This window comes from Oxyura jamaicensis, chromosome Z, assembly GCF_011077185.1.
Source record: "Oxyura jamaicensis isolate SHBP4307 breed ruddy duck chromosome Z, BPBGC_Ojam_1.0, whole genome shotgun sequence".
In the NCBI taxonomy this organism is placed as follows: Eukaryota; Metazoa; Chordata; class Aves; order Anseriformes; family Anatidae; genus Oxyura; species Oxyura jamaicensis.
The window spans coordinates 80,593,655-80,610,696 of record NC_048926.1 but is presented as its reverse complement, the minus strand read 5'-3'; the positions used below and the strand labels follow the sequence as shown (position 1 = coordinate 80,610,696).

The following is a 17,042-nucleotide window of genomic DNA, read 5'->3' as shown; positions in this document are numbered from 1 at the left end:
TTTTTATTTTTTTTATTTTTTTTTTTTAAACACAGATTGTATTAAAATAAATTTAAAAAAAAAAAAAATAGAAAAAAAAACAAAAATTCAAAATTAAAAAAAAAAAAAAAAAAAAAAAAAAGCAAAAATTCCAAAACACTAAACCAGAAAATGTTTACAGAGGGAAGAATTACTCTTACCTCAGCTTTATATGTAAAAAAGAGTTATTGTGTAGGAACTAGCTTGTCTTTCTAACTTTTTTCAAGTTCATGTTTGTGTTTTAAAACTATAAAAAGATATCCTGTCTGATAAATTAGAGACTTTGTTTTAAATTAAAATTTATTGTAAAAAATATTACTTATCATAAAAAATATGATGCCATTGAGGTAGAAAAATAATTGATAGTACTATATGTGAGAAAGTACTATATGTAGGAAAGTACTGAAATTTATTATGTATTTCAACATTGACACAACTTATTGCAGAAAATTCAGGATAAAAAGGATTCAATTCACAGCATGTGTCATTTTGATTTTTGTTCAAAATAAAATAAAAGTAATTAAATTTGTACCTTCCAAGTCTAATGATGATGATTTACATTTTTCAAACAAACAAACAAAAATGAACTGCTAAGAACAGGAATCAGAGGCCTATTCCAGCTGGTTGAAATGTCACTTTTTTCTTTAATTTTTATATTTTTTGACAATTTGGTTGAGCGTTCAACTTCAGCTAAGAGAATATGACAGTCTGTCCTACTACCACAGGATGATGCAAGGCCAGACAACGCCTGACTGTAGCACAGCCAAACAAGAAAACCTTGGGGGCCACAGCAGCTCTTTCTCTCTTGCACACCTTTGGTTGAGGTGACTGGGACCCCAGACCTGGAAGCTGCAGGATCAAAATGGGCAGAGAGCAGGCAGACTCCACCTTTTCAGACATGAGGTAAGAAAACCTGATAAAATGATGCTGTAAGGTGATGGAAACCCCAGGAGAGACCCGATCTGCACATCAAGTCACAGCACACTCTGGACCCACTGAGGCTGAGAAGGAAAGCTCTTTAGGACTATTAATCAAAGTGCGGTTTGGTTTAAGGGTGGCATTTTGCTAATGCCTATTTAATTGAGAAGTATGCTCTTTGGTGGTGATTAACCCTTTTACAGCACCAAGTAGTTCACATTATGTCATGACAAGTAAAGAAAATGAGGACAGCACAGGGTATTCCTCGCCTAAATAATAAAATACAGGGGATGCAGGTATAAATAGTAAAATAGGGAATAAATCTGCAATCACTTGAATACACTTGAAGCTGTTACATGGCTTTAAAACACATTTAACTGTGATTACTTGCTTGGGTCCACCTTTCCTGTAAACTTTTTGTTTTTAAACCAATGAGGGACATTCATATGGGCTAAACAGGTTGTAGCTCCTATGCCCTCATGTTTCCCCTGAAGCAGTTGTGAACAATCCTGCTTCAAATTTATTTATTTTAATTTCAGTTTAGGAAAGTATAAAGTTAAAGAGGGACCTCAAGAACTCAAAGAAACTTTGGATTTGAAACTCTGCCAGGTAACATAAATAGGTTACAGCATACACTCTGACAGGCCAGGAGCAGCTAGGAATGAAAGATCAAAGAAGCCATGAGAAACAAAAATAGCCAGAGATCTCTAGAACAGATATCATATTATTAAATTAATTACAAGCTCTAAAGGTACATGTGTAGACATTAACATGTGCTAAGGAGAGGGGACAGCCAAGTCGGAAACTGAACTTCTCTGTTCCTTCATTTCTTCTTTTCTCCACTTCATTAATACCAGTGTTCAAGGAAGGCTCTTTTTTACCAAGCATTTGGCTGGAATTTTATCCAGTTAATAATAATTAATCTGGGATGCTGCAGCATAATTCAGCAGATTATGTTTTGAAATAAAATCTCAAGATATTACCCTCTATTTTCCTTCTCAAATTTTCATTGCATTATCTCATTTGACAAACTTACAGTGGTAGTCATTAAAGATTCAAAATTAACACCAGTTACCACAGCACAGTGTCTGAAATACTGAGAGAAATTTATCTGATAAGATAGACACATCCGAAAAAAAAAATATTTTAATGACAAATGCAGTGATTTTTCCTATGATTACTGTTTAAAGCCCTCAAAGGTTTAGATTTTTATCACATTTCCTTATGGTCAACGCTTACCAACCCTCAGAATTTAACCTTTTTCTAGAGAATCAGCTCCCTCAGTCTTTTAATGAATTTTTATTTTTAAATTAGATTCCAAGGTCAATTTTCACAGGAACAAAAATATGGTCTTAACAGACCACTGCATGGCATAAAAACAGTGGAGGAATTTGAAGGATTCAGTTAGAGCAAATTACCAGGACTGAATAGCTCCCTCCAAAATTCTGAAGCTAGACATTTATTGTGTGGTCTGTACAGACGGGCATACACGTTGTCTTTTAAAGATGGTAACAACAATAGCAGTATACAGCATGCCCCTGCTAAATCACCCTTCTTATTGTTGAAAGGCATTTATACAGTTAACTTCAGGGTTTGGTGTTTCTTTTGAAAAAGGATGTGAAATTCCAGGTTCATTTTAATGCTGAGAAAACTGATGAGTTCTTCTAAAGATAATTAGTCAGAACTTGACAGACAACAACCTGGAAGGACCAAACCAGCAGCTTCTGCAAACAGGAGCTGAATTAATGCATGAGAGGTGAAGGTGGGCCAGGAACAAAAGTGCTCTGGACTTTCAGAAATCTAGTGATAAGGACAACTTAAGGAGACCGTGTAAGGAAATAAATTTCAGTATAGAAAGGAATTCTTACTGTGGATTAAAGTTTTATTCTTTGTAGTGCATCGATCCAGTCCCCCCAGTAGGAAGGGCAATCAAAATTTTACGAGGTTAGGATGGATAACCATCTCCACTGTGTTCCTCTAGACATGCCCAAACAGCTGACTGGGAAGGAGAAGGTAAGTGCTAGCCATTGGCAATGAATTGTTTCAACAGGCTGTGGAATTGGTTTGGCTTGTGGAAGGCTGCTGGGGGAGCTGAGCTGGCTGCTGAGCTCTGATCATCACTGTCAGCTCCACGTGCAGCCCCATACCATGCAGGTACTGGTCTGACCACCCGTGCCCAAGCCAGGGTTCTCTGCTCCTGCATTTGAGCTCAGCTTTCCTGGTTTGTCCCATGGGAGCAGACCCCTGAGACCACAATGGTGTTAATAGTGCCAGTGAAGACCCATGCAAGATCTGCTTGTGAAGAGCAGCTAGGTAGCCTGTGTTTAGGGAATCTCATATTTAGAAGGATAACAATAGCTGAACTCAACCAGCAATTAAATAACATTTTATTTTATTTTTTTATTATTTTTTATTATTTTTTTATTTTTTGGTGCTCAAAGCCTATAAATAACACAGGCATTTGCATCATACTGCTATATTAGCACATCCTGTTGTGTGTAAGAGCACACCCAGGTTCATTTACATCACTTTGGGAAAGACAGAGGTCTTAGCTAGTACACCAGATTGCAAATCAGATGGTCCTTGGTCTGAGGCTAGATGACATCAATGGAAAAAATACCTTTCACCTTGGATTCATACAAAGTCTGCAAAAGAAAGGGCTGTTTGTGTGGAGGCAGGAAAAAAAACAACGGGCACCTCCTCTCCTGCATGTGGACCCACAGACAAAAAAGAGAAGGGCACATGGCTAGACAGAAATATCCTCTATCTGGCTTGAAATCAAACTATGGAATGCACCATCACTCTGTCAAATATTTTGAGTGGATTTTTGAAAGGGCTGAATTAGTTCTTTGTTATCTTTCTCTGCTGCTACTTTCACATAAACAGATAAATATGTGACTATTTAAGCAGAATGTTCTTTTCCAGCTTCAAAATTATACAACTGAGAGCAAAGTGTGGCAATCTAAAAGTAATCAAACCCAATAGTTCATGCTGTATGGTAACCTTTTTGCCTGAAGAGGTCGGGAAGGAAATATTTTCCCACACTAATGGGTAAGCTCAGTTTCATTTTTCAGCATCTGACATGTTCTTGAAGTACTTGCCTGTTACCACTGGAGACACAATGTGCCACTGCCTAGTTCTCTGTGGCAGATGTGTTACTAGTTCAGTTAGGAGAAACGTTTAGCACCCAAGAGAAGAGGGAATAGTCATCCCCTTTGCTTCTTAAGGTATGGCTTCATCATCTCTCCCTGGTCCTCCAGCTTTTGGCCCACTTACACTTTCAGTAACTCAAGTGTAATTTTTAAGGCATCCCATAATTCCTCATTCCTGGGATTTACTTATAAAAACCCAAGCAAACACAGGAGTGAGGCATGGCATTGGGTAGCTGGCTCTCCTGTGTGCATAGGTACAAAACTCCATGTGTACACCTCTGCTTTATGAGAAAGCACAGGTGTTCTGACAAGCAAGAACACCACATAATAATAATAATAATAATAATAATAATAATAATAAAGTTGCTATCCTGTCAAATATGGTGTGTGTATCAAGGATCTGGAATACAAAGCAGACTTAACAGCAATCACATATTGAGTAGAATTCACTTGAATGTAACACCTTCTCCCTCTAAGGTTTTGAATGTGGTATCTTAAAGAAGATCACACAAATTACTCATTCTGGGAACAAAGGCTCCTTTTTGAAAGCTGTCAGCTTGCTGACAGTTATGATGAGCATTTACTTCAGGCTTGTAAAACATATTAATCAAACTTGTTCCTATAGCTTCAGTCCAAGGAGGGTTACTGTTTCTTTTAGAGAAATGTTTTACATAAGCGAAGAGCTCTGAATACGTATACACCTTGAATGCAAACCACTGTCTATGCCATTCATTTATTCATAATGAATAAATACTAGTCTACACCAGGCTTAAGGAGGATTGAAGCAGTATACGGAAATCTGTTTATTACAAGACTATTTGCCAAAGACCTATGCACCATTCATTGAACCCTGAAAAACATTTGAAAATATGGGTTGCATTTGCAAACTTCAATGTATGACACGGAGAGCTGGCAAGCTGCCTGGTTTCTACTTAAAGGATTGTCATTCTGGGAAAAATAAATTTCTCTAACTAGACAAAAGTCAATGTTTTCATGTTTTACTGCAATCAAACTGATATGGCTGACAATTTAATGTCTCAACACTTAAAATATCTGTGGATAATCAGTTACCTCAATCAATCATAACTACAAGATTTCTCTATTTTCAAAGCTTGTATACATAAGACTGAGATATTTAACAGTTTAGAGAAACATCCCTGTCCTTAATCCTTCATGATTTCTCTTGAGCCATCCAGTTCTTTTTTTTTTATTATTTTTTTTTCAAAAGCAGGATTTTATAATTGCTGGGAAAAATATATAAAAAAATCCAACTCTGCACTGTAATCAGATTTTGAAACCTTTGTGATAATGTCCTGTTTTATTTAATTTTATGTATATTTTATAGTCTGCTTGCCTGTCAGAAAGATGTGGAAATGTGCTGGCATTCCAGCTGAAGACATCATTATGAGTGAGAAAATGCTCAAGGCTTTTTCAAAGTGGGTGCTGAAACATACGTTTCTCTTCTTTGACTCCAGGGGATGCTAACAGCTGCCCCAGCAGACAGGTATCGCAAGGTCAAAGGCTAGCAGAGCCATGCACCTGCAGGATTTGACTGCCAGCAAAGTAGATAGGTAGTTTCTCAAAACTAATAATAAAAATAGCAACAATGATGAGAAGAAGAAGGAACTGACAACAAAAATGAAAAGAAACCTGCAAGAAGTGAATTCTGGGTAGCACAACACTTGGCAGAGCTGATTTTAATATCTGACAGGTTGAGTTCACTAATCTTTGCTATTCATATTGACGTGAAACTTCATGCAGTTTTAGAGATTTGTATCTATTAAGACATGCAGCAGTGTTCCTACAACATGGGAACAAGTTTGCTAGCGCCTACTGTTCTTCTTCTTGCCTGATAAAAATTGATATGAACTGTTTTAAACACCTAGCAGATAATTACTCTGAACACTCAATAAAGAAAGCTACGTCTTCAGAGCCTCCTTTATCTTTAAAAAATAATAAAAAGCCAAGCCCCAAACCCACCGACAAGACAAAACAACATTCTTCCCTCCGTCTTCCCCCTCTCTTTTGTTTCTTTGATTACTTGGAGCCTTGTAATCAAACTAAGCTTAGTTTCAGGACCCTTGGGGCAGTATCTCTTAGTTCCCTGTCAGGCTGCGTTGCAAAACAATCAATCTTGCTCTGGCGCTCACTTGGCGGAAGTGCCGCGACACCAGGAGCGCGGCGCTCTGCTCGCACTGTGAAGCTCCGATGACAAAAGTTTTTATCAGAAGCTGACTGTATTTAGGGTTATGAATATGCAATGACTCTCATTAGTATTGAAGCACAGGAGCACGGGCTGACATCCCCCGCCACTTTTAGCTGCTGCAGAGTCGTCTAATGAATTGTCTTGCTCTTTCACTCACGCAGGCTCTGCTGTTATGGCTCCCCGTTCCAAGGGGAGTTGCCCAGTTTGAGAATACTATTGACTGCAGAAATTAATTGCCAGGAACTGCTCTTGATTTTGTTAAACGGTGTTGAGACAGTGTTTAAATTGTCAAAACAGAAAACCATTAAACTCTACAAGAGGCAAAGTCACCTTGAGCGAGAGGACCTGCGCACCAGGCGCAGATGTGCACAGCTGTGGTGTGGGTCTTGCACGCAGTTTTGTGGTCATACCTGTGCAAACAAACACACCCGTGTTCTGGCAGAAGGTCTCTGGAACCCGGCTTCACATTGATTTATCTGTTGTTCTTCCAGATAGAACAAACGGGGATAAGGGGGCATTCTCCAAATGAACAGGACTCCAATACATTGCTATTTGATCAACCCTTTAATACTCTTTCTTTCTCCTCTGGGATCCTGTCAAACATTTTTCAGCTCACACATCTGCAATCTTTATGAATAAGGCACTGATAAGGATGTTTCCAACAAATGATTAAGATATCTGGCTTGATTTGTAGTATTTGAGGAGATGTGCATGCTTTCAGAAACAAGTGGAAAGAACCCTTTTTTCCCAATTGGTTAAATTAAGATTTTTTTTTCCTTTTTTTTACTATTCATCTGAATTTTTTTACGGGCACAAAAGAAGCTTTTGTAGCTCTCTGCAGATTGTGAGGGATGGAGCGAATTGAAACAGATAATATATTCCAAGAAGCGTAAGTAGCATTCTGAAAGGTGTGCACATACTGCAAATAATAAAGAATATGAGGTTCTCCCAAGAAGATGTCAGTCCTGCACAGCTCTTTATCCATTTAATCAGTAATGGAAATGGTCCCAGTGCAAAGAGGAGGATTTGTTTAATTTTTACTGTGATTTTTGGCACTGCTGCTCTAAGGCGAGCTTGGGTTACCTCTTGACCCAACCCCAGGAGGGCCTGTTCTCATCAGCTGGAGAAAAAATAAACATAAAGAACATCTACATGTTGGGAGTATCAAATACAAGAGCAGTTTAAAATAAATGCAGTTCTGACAAAAGTGGCTCAAGTATCATACATCAAACACTTGTTACCTCTCTTGGCCTTAGTGATTGCACGTGACTAAGAAAGAGTGAGTGATAAAATCTGAAGAAAGATGAAACCAATCTGGGCCTTTTTAAAGATCATCAATCATTCTGCGCAGCCATGATATTATTAGTTCCAGTAAGCCTTGTTCTCCCACTTTATGGACATCATAAACCCCCCACCCCTCGACCAACGCTACCATGGGAAATCATTTTTATGGGCAGCATCTTAGCGTGGGCCAATCAGATCTAATCACATAACAAGCTACTGAATTATTCAACGTTCTCCCTAATTCTGCATTCTTCCTGCACTTTGCTGTCACTGCAGGGTTTTAAAAGTATGTGTTTTTACAATATTTATTAAGAAGATAACCATACATGGGAATTTTGCTTTCTCTGTGTCTTTCAATAATCGTTTGTTCCCTTAGATTGTTATGCTATATGCACTACTATATAGAGAATATATATATATATATATATATATATATATTTTTTTTTTTTCTCTGAAAAGAATAGCAATTCACAATGTGACAATCGGCTCTAAACTCTTCGGCTTTTAAAATACTGAGTGTAGGGACAACAATAGTGAAACAATTGTGTTCAAACATAAAATATTCAGATTTACTGAGCAAACTGTAACCAGCATGTCTCTTAGCTGTTGCTATGAATACAGGGCTCACATTGTATATGAAAATATTTCAGTTTTAATTGCAAATCTGTGCAGAGATGATTTGGGGTCTGTAATTAGCACATAAATTCCAGACTTTGTGACTGCTGTGAAAACACACATTATTTATGGAACGATTATCTAAATATAATTCAGTGTTTTTTGCTTTCAACAACTACTGTAAAAGTCTGATTTAATAAAATGTGAAAAATTTCCCGTCTCTTACACTTCTGTTTACATTATGAAGCATTCATGCCTCTGCACTGCCATTTCCCACTCCACCTGCAGTGGTCTCTGCTTTCAGTGGCTCCATACTTCACTGACACCTCGGGGAGGTTTCTTCACAACCATAAAGTGCCAGGCACTTAATTTGTTTAAAATGAAAGCTTGGATTATGCAAATTGGTCTGAACTGCATGAACAGAGTGAGTTTATGTGACCTCCATCCCCGTGCTTTTCATCCAGGCTAGAAGGGGGGAATAGATAGGAGCCCTGTCTGAGCTGGTTTTAAGCTACCGTATGCAGATTTGCGCTTATCCGGACAGGGTTACTGGAAGGACAAAGTGGTCTCTTGTTCCCACCCACTTATTGTAAACTGCAGGCTCAGCCACTTCTTGCCCCCATCACTGTAGGTAGCAGCCGGCACAAAGAACCTCACCTTTTCCATGGGAATTCTTCCTTACCAGCAGCCCCGTGTATTTGCAAAATTGGTTGCTCTCACAACCTGTTTCGCAGCAATAATTTTTAGGACTGTCTTCCATTCTAGGGTTCAAAAGCATGTTTCTGGGTTACGTGGAACTGAGCTTTTCCCTTTCCAGTTTTGCCTTGCCTGCAGGCTGCTGGTGGGGCCCTGGGCATTGGCTGTACATCAGCGTGCACAGGTGGCAATACACCACGTAACAGGTCAAATAAAACATGGCTTGCAGTAACCACACCAGCAAAAATACTTCACAGGGACTTAATTTACACCAGAAGGAGACACTCCTGAAACCTTCCCACCTTGAGATGGCTCTGCATTTAGTTTTGCTGTCTTTGAGTTAAAATCCTTCCCCATACCCTTTTGAATCCCAGACAGAAGATGCCTTGCTCTCCCAGCAGCAACCTCAGCAGCCACCACAGCAGTGGCAACAACAGGACTATGGAGATCACCTCCCCTCTGCCACGGCTGCATCTTACAGCAGTTGTTTACAACCGTGGCACGAGCCATGCCTGCAGGAGCCGTCCCCAGCAGATGCTGTGGGAAGGGGGTGAGTGGGATGGAGGCCACCTGAGTGCCAGACATGCTGCATTTTTTGCTTTGTATGCCCAGGATGTGCTCAGACCTAGCGGCGGAGCCTTACCTCAGGTTCCTCTGGTTGCAGAGTGAGGCAGGACCTCACAGCCCGGCGGGGCTTGAGTTTCGATTTGCACGGCGGTGTCAATGTCACAGCACACATGCCCTGTGAATGGACTTGCGAAGAGTAATTGAGAGATGCAGCGTGAAGCCACTGAAAGCTGTAATTTAAAGTTCCAGTGCTACTATTACCATTAAAGTTTAAAGTGACAGAGGCCCAATTATGAGTGGTTATTTTCTTAAATAATATTGCATTTCTATCCCCTGTGAAGCACTCATCTCTTCCTTCCCATGGCTGTCACCAGAACCTCTCTTTGCGGCTTCTGGTGTCAGAGCTGCTGAGCCTCACGCTCCTGACATGGCACGAACCAGCCAGGAAGCAGGGCTGGGAGCTCTGCTGGGAGCAGCAGAGCAGCACTGGGCTCAGCCCTTCTGCCTGGCACAACCTGGCACAGCCCCAGCACCTGAAGGGATCCCACCAGCACCCCCAGGTCCCCTCCTGCTGAGCTGTCCCCCCATCTGTGCCTGTGCCTGACACTGCTCTGTCAGCACCTGGCATTTCTCTTTGCTGAACTTCATGCCAGTGCTGATTGCCCAGTGCTCCCATCTGGCCTGATCCCTCTGCCAGGTCTCTCCTCCCTCCAGGGAGTCAGCAGCATTTCCCAGATGAGAATTGTCAGCAGACTTGAGGAGGACTAGTTCCACACCTGCATGCAGATCATGGATAGAAATGTTGGGCAGGACCGGCCCTAGGATGGAGCACTGGGGAATGTCAGTGACTGTCCACCAGCCAGATGTAGGCCCGTTCACAGACGTAGGCCCTCTGAGCTCTGCCATCAAGCCCATTCACCACCCAGCATATTATGGACCTGTTCATTGTGCAGTTGGGCAATTGGTCCAGAAGGAAGCTGTGAGGAACAGGATCAAAGGCCTTGCTGAAATGCAGAAAGACTACATACACCACCTTCCCCTTATCCACCAGCAGGGTGACCTTTTCATAGAACGGGATCACATTAGTCCTAAGGCAGGACTTTCCCTTGATGAACCCATGCTGACGCTTCCTGAAAACAGCTTTACTCTTTAACTGTCTTTCAGTATCCCCCAGAGCAATCTTCTCCATAACTTTTCCAGAGACTAAGGTTAGTCTAATGCTATACTTGTTGTAACTGTTTCCTACATATTTTGCTTTAAGTTAAAAAATTGCTGATTATTAACATGAGAAACTTTAACAAGCAGTACAGCTTCTTAGACTGTCTACTCAAGTAATAATAATAATAATAAAATTCTCCTAGACACTTATTTGACTTGTGCTACACCTAGGGAACTTCAGATGAGTAGGTTTTGCTGTTTTTAAACATCAGTGGGACAGGTGGCAGGACTCAAACGCTTGATGTGCAGATCTCGAAATACTGGTATTCTTTTCTGAATGCATGGCATGATAAGATGCCTGAAGGTCCTGAACTTTCATATGAAAAAGAAAACACCGCTTTTACAGAACACAAAGTTTTAATACAGAGTCTCTTTAAAAAGTGGCATAGTTCTGCTTCCTTTCACACAGGGACTTCAAAAGTGAAAGCAGTGTTTGGCTAGTAGAAAGTTAGTCTAGGAATTTATAGAAGTAGAGCTCTCAGGCCATCAGATGTACATAGTATAAACAATCCAGATCAATCAGATTGATTTTGTTCATGTTATTATCAATAAAAACACATCTTAATTCCACACACAGAACAATGAATCCATTGTTTTCAAGTGAGATCTGTGACACAAATAACCTGGGACAGTCACTATTAAATATCCAGGTAGAAAGAAAAGCAGACCAATTCTTGAAAATCTGGCAGAGTCAATTATTTCTCCTTACAAGTGATATCAACATATCAGGTTATTTTCCTAGCCACCTGTCAAGCAGCAGTCCAAAAGACCATGATATACTGTTTTCAGGTTCAGTGGTGCTGCTAGACAGAAGAATATGAGATGTTTTCCAGACTTTGTTCATCATCAGTCCGAACAGTTTTTGTTTCTGCCCCCAACATTTAACAGGAATGTAAGTGATCAGGAGAAAATATATGAAAAATCCCTTAGACTACACTAGACAGAACTGACTGGGAGAGGTGTAATGTAGAAGTAGAAGGACTTTTTCTTTGAAGGCACCTCTGGGCATGCACAAAAATATTGCAGAGCAGAAGATAGAGTGTTTTATTTGGTGGCCTGTATTCCTATTTTATAGTTAGGAGTATCTAAATGGCAAAACAAAGCTACAGACCAGAGGGTGGAAATCACATCTGGTGGTGCCATGGACCTTTTCCCTAGCTACCCCCCAGAGCAGAAATAGACAGCATCAGTGTAACAGATTTTTAATTATGGATTGCATACTATTATCCCTGGTACCTTTCTGAAATACTCTCAAACTCAGTAAGGGTTCAACTGCTACTTTAGATATTTGAAAAAGGAAATTATACAGTAACCAGAGGTGAGTATTCCTCTGTGCTATATGCTGCACAAACACAGGATCAAAAAATCTGCCCATATCCAAGAGCTTACTGTACAGGTGGGTAACTGGAGAAACATTATGGTGCTGTTAAGGCTATGTTGGCCATGATGTTGAAAAAAAAAAATCAGCCTTGTGTCCCTCCAGTGGCATCTGTGTGCTCACTTCAAGCATGTACTTGGTCCTCTGTTTGACCTGGCTGGGGCTGGCCCAGAGCTGCCCTAAGCTGCAAGCACCCAGTGCCACCAGAGCAGCTCCTCTAGGCACTGTTCTTGCAGCTGGATGAAAACCAGGGCCAAGTGACCTCCATGATTCAGCCAGAGCTTTCCTGAAAAGACTAGTAAATACTGGTCCCAGAGAAGGCTAATTAGTGTTGGCCTACTGAATGTTAGTGAAATCATTCAAGCCAGGACACATGCTCTGTGCAGATGGACGAAGCTGTGATCTGCTGCCAGACTAAAAAAAAAAAAAAAAAAAAAAAAAATCACAGAATTTTATGTTATGCACTGTAGACACTCCTCACCTGTTTTAATTTTTAATAGAAATGTTCCTTTTTAAGTACCAGGAGCAATATGAGTATAATATGAGCTCAGAGGACCGTGCAAAACAAGCATAATTGACTCACTGCCATCACTTGCTAGATATTTTTTTCCTTTTCGTTTCCCAAGTCTTAATGTTTCTTATGTTCTTAATGGAAACAGAACATGCTAGAGAGCTTGCATTTGACACAGAGCTTAAAACCTTGTAGTCAATATTGAAATTGGATTTGAATTACTGTGTAAGTAATTGCCGATAAGAAAAGTGGAGTAAAAGAGCCATGGAAAGACATAAAGCACCTGCAGGTCATAGGCAAAGGAAACCAGAAATAAAAATGTTTACAGAGGTCAAAGGTTTAAATTTTTAATTATTGTTGTATGAGAGAACTGAGGCCACTTTTTATGTGTGTGTCTTTCCTCTGTAGAATCAGAGTTTGTCTTATATGGAAGTTTGGTATATTTCCACTAACCGGTGTCACAACTGAAAAGCCAAACAAATGAACAATATTTACACTGAACCTTTGAACTGTTGGCCTGATACTATCACTCTTTTTAATCACAGAGTAGTTCAGTGTTTAACTAACCTTACTTTCATCTTCTCTGTTCCAGCTTGTACTACATTACCACATCTGCAATAAACAACGAAGAAAGCTGTAATATCCTGAGTAGTGACTATAACCTGTCCTCCCCTTAATGACAGGTTTATGCACTTCGTCAAAACCCATCATCTGAACAGATAAGATTGAATTCAGTGACTGGTGAATTGGACATGCTGAAATAAAAGCAGTGAGGTGTCTGTGCTTATTAGGGACTTCCTAATAGGAGATAGCCCTGGTGACTTACTGAAAGACAGACTTGCTGTCATCTAGGTTGTTTTCTGGAAGTCAAAGCAGTAAAAACAAATGAGGCAGTATTTGCTGTGTTCACTATACAAAAACTATAATATTACTTTGACTGAGAAAAGAATGTCGCCACTTAAGAAATTTGAAGCCATCCCCAACTTTAGGGGACAGAATGGGGAAAGGCAGAGTCATCACATTCTGTTCCAGGATGCTATATATTGCATGCACAAAGCTCCTGACCAGACCGACATTTCTGATAAAAAGTTCAGTACTGACCATGTCAGTTGGGATGTAGCCTGAGGTTCCCAGGTAGGTTTCAGAGTAAACGTCAAGCAGGGCAGAACCAGAGCTCATCTGTTCTCTAAAAGCCTTTTCTTTCTCTCCTTATGAAAGTTCCTAGTGAAAAACAAACCTGGACAAAATTGATCATTTCTGTAGGTTCTTGCAGAGAAGGATGGATTCACAACTGTTTCTTGACCCAGTCACATTCCATCTAAATGCACGTGAGTAGGAAAACTCAGTGTCTTTTGAGTACTGCTCCTTATCCATGACAGCATGAAACAGACGAGAAGGGGATTTATTTATTTGTGGACTGGACCTGTGGTGCTATTTCCAGCTTTAGCAGATTTTTTTTTTTTTTTTGGCATTCTTAATAAAAAAAAAAAAAAGTTTGTCTTTCTTTTTTTCTGCATTTCAGTGTATTCACCTGAAAACGAGTACATTAAGAGTCTTCCAACATGTATTGAAACCAGGGGTCTTGGTTTATGTAACCAAAATATTTTAAGGTCCTCATAGGAAAGGAAGTATACAAAAGTAAAGCTGAAAATGGAAGCTAGATGGCAAGCAACACTGTCATCATCTCACAGCATCCTTTTTGCTTCTTTTCTATTAACAGTACTTATCTCAAATATTAACAAGATATTTTTTGCACATGAGCAGAAGTTAACAAGGCCTTCAGAACCATCACTCAGACAAAGGAAAATGCTTTCTTGTTGGGGAAGCTCATTAACAATCTAAGCAGTGATGGAATCTGCACTTGGGGTAACTCCAAAACCACCTACTCATCCTGGCTAGAAGGATAGCTACAGACAGATCCTGGTGGCAGGATTAATATTTCCCCTGGCTTGGCTCTTGTGATTTATGTTCACAGCTATTAAAAGGAAAAGAAAGAAAGGTTTCAAAGATGTGTTTGCATTCCCCAGCAGAGCTGTTTGTGATTTCTGTTTTGTAGGAGATCTTTCTTTTATACATTAATAAGGAGACAGAAAAACCCCAAAGACTTCTACTAATTCTTATTCCCCTCCATTGACATCACCAACAGATATAAATTTGAGAAAGCTACCTGCAGTATTAGGTTCAGTTAATAAGCTGGTATTGTCCCCAGCCTGGAGAATGCATGTAATTACATACGTTTGCTGTTCACACTTCCTTCAGCAGAGGAACTGGAGGGGAGAAGGGAAAGGAAGGAAAATTTTAACTCATTCATCTGCATCCCTCTTTCTGCGCAGTGTCTCTTCTGCCAGATAAATAGAAAACTTGGATGTGCTTCACTGCCAGCTGACACCTTCATGAACAATAACATGCCTGTACACATGAGATAAGTCAGTGGATGCTGCTCTGAAGTTCACAGTTTAAGCTTTCCTTATGCTCCCTTCTGGTCCTTTTCCTCCCTCAGTTCTTTAATTGTTGTAAGCATGCAGCTCACTCAGGAATGGTCTTCTTGCAGGAGAGGGAACCAGCTAGCCTTCGTATGCATATGATGTGGAAGGGAATCAAGGAGTCATCACTAAAACACCTTTCACTTAAACACATTTACATTAGGAGTACCTTGTTAAGTATACTGATGACAGCATCCTCAGGAAAAAATGAACTCACAAGTATGTGAGTTGGCCCTAATTCCTGAGAATTAAGCATATGTTTAAGAATGTCTTTGCTCAGAAAAGTCCTCATTTAAACCCACTTGAGAAAGGATTCAAGACAGCCTTTTAAATATAAGCGAGTGTAGTTCCTGATGAGCAGACTTTACATTTTGTACTTTTAATATTCTTCAACAGTGAAAAAGAAGTGCACTTTGCCATGTGACTTTCATTTGAGTCCCAAATATCACACCCCCACACTCCCAGGCATAAAAGGCAGTTTGCACCATTTTCTAGATGGGTGGCTAGACCCTGTCTGCGTTGGTATTTTATGAGGTTGCTCTAACAAGCCTGCATGACATGAGCTGCAGCCACGAGGAGTGCAGAGGCACTGGTGCCCATGCCAAGCTTGTCCATACGTGGCTCTCACTGGAGGCAGCAAGAATCATCTGAGCAAAGGACCGGGAACAGGACCACCCTCAGACACTGAAGTGTGGGGCAGCCAGACCTGAACTCATATGGCCATGACTTGGCCATCATGCTCTGCAGGATGAGGCCCTTGGTTTAAAGCAGCAGTGGAAATCTTGCGGTAGGTTGCACTGTCTTATACAGCGAAATGATGACGGGTCTGTCCATGCTGAAAGTATAGGTGTTCCTCAGCAATACTGAAGGCTGCAACCATACACAGCAAGACTAGCACAGAGAGAATTGAAAAATGCCCCTTCATCCCCCACTCCCTGAGCCTGCCACCCTACATGACCTTGTGTAGCTTGAAGCAAGACAATCAAGTCAGCATCTCACACCATCCAACAGCTTTGACATGACAGGTATGGTATTTTCTTACCCACAGAATTGCCAAGGAAATCCGCCCTAGCAAAAGTGCAAAAGTTTTCAGTATAAGGAGGTGGGGTGCAAAAACTGGCTTGTAGGCAAAGGTTGAAATGACTCAATCTGAAACAAAATGTAAAGCAATTACTGCTAGGAAAAAAAGATCATGCTGACATTTAAAGGCTGCAGTGATAGTATCTGTCCCTTCCCAGGCTGACATAAGCAGCCTTGATTTGATCCCTGAATGTTTTTCTATTTTATTTTTTTTGATATTTAGGATATCCTTTATTTGGAGGTAGGGGGCAGTGGGATGGGTTGCCTTAACTTCAGTTGTTGATGCAGAGAAATAATTGCCACCCCAGAAAGGTAATTACATATGCCATTGTTTATACATATAATAGGCCTGGAAAAGCATGTTCTGCAGATAGGAAAAAAGAAAATCCTGCTTTCACATCAGGGCGGAACACTATGTAAAGTGACAGATTGCCACAAATAGCATTCAAACCCTTGCACATTAGTGGTTGATTTTTTATTCTGGGGAAGAGAGGGGGGAAGGGATGAAGGCTATGGAATAGGGTGGAGGGAGGAAAGGAGACAGTTTTGCTCAACAGCCACAGTAACATATCCAGCATTTTCTGCTCTCCTGATTGCTGCTAAATGAACCTCATCTTTAAGAAGTTGTTTTTAAAGTCACTGCCTCAAAGGGACATTTTCTGTTGCTGCCATCTTGTGCAGCCATCTAAAGTGGCCTTAATCTGAATTGCTTTGAAAGCAGACCAAATAATCTGGTAGAATATGGTATGGCATGATACATGATTCCTTCTTTGTGCCTTTAGTGCCACATAGAAAGTGGATTTAGGTGACAAAAGGACAGCTAAAGTCTCTTTTTTCCCCTCCCACCATAATTTATCTAACAACAAAAGAATAAAACCAACAGTGTGCTATGATATGAAGCTCCTTTCTTTCTTTC

At 40.3% G+C, this 17,042-nt stretch overlaps 2 long non-coding RNA genes across 4 annotated transcripts in view; both read left to right on the top strand.

Annotated features, from left to right (window-relative positions):
- LOC118156013 overlaps positions 1 to 17,042 on the top strand; it is an 86,132-nt gene that overhangs the window by 30,231 nt on the left and 38,859 nt on the right. The window lies entirely within an intron of this gene.
- Positions 3,354 to 8,412, top strand: LOC118156014. The gene is made up of 2 exons (XR_004746110.1): positions 3,354 to 3,987; positions 5,564 to 8,412. It is a non-coding gene; the product is annotated as an uncharacterized LOC118156014 (long non-coding RNA).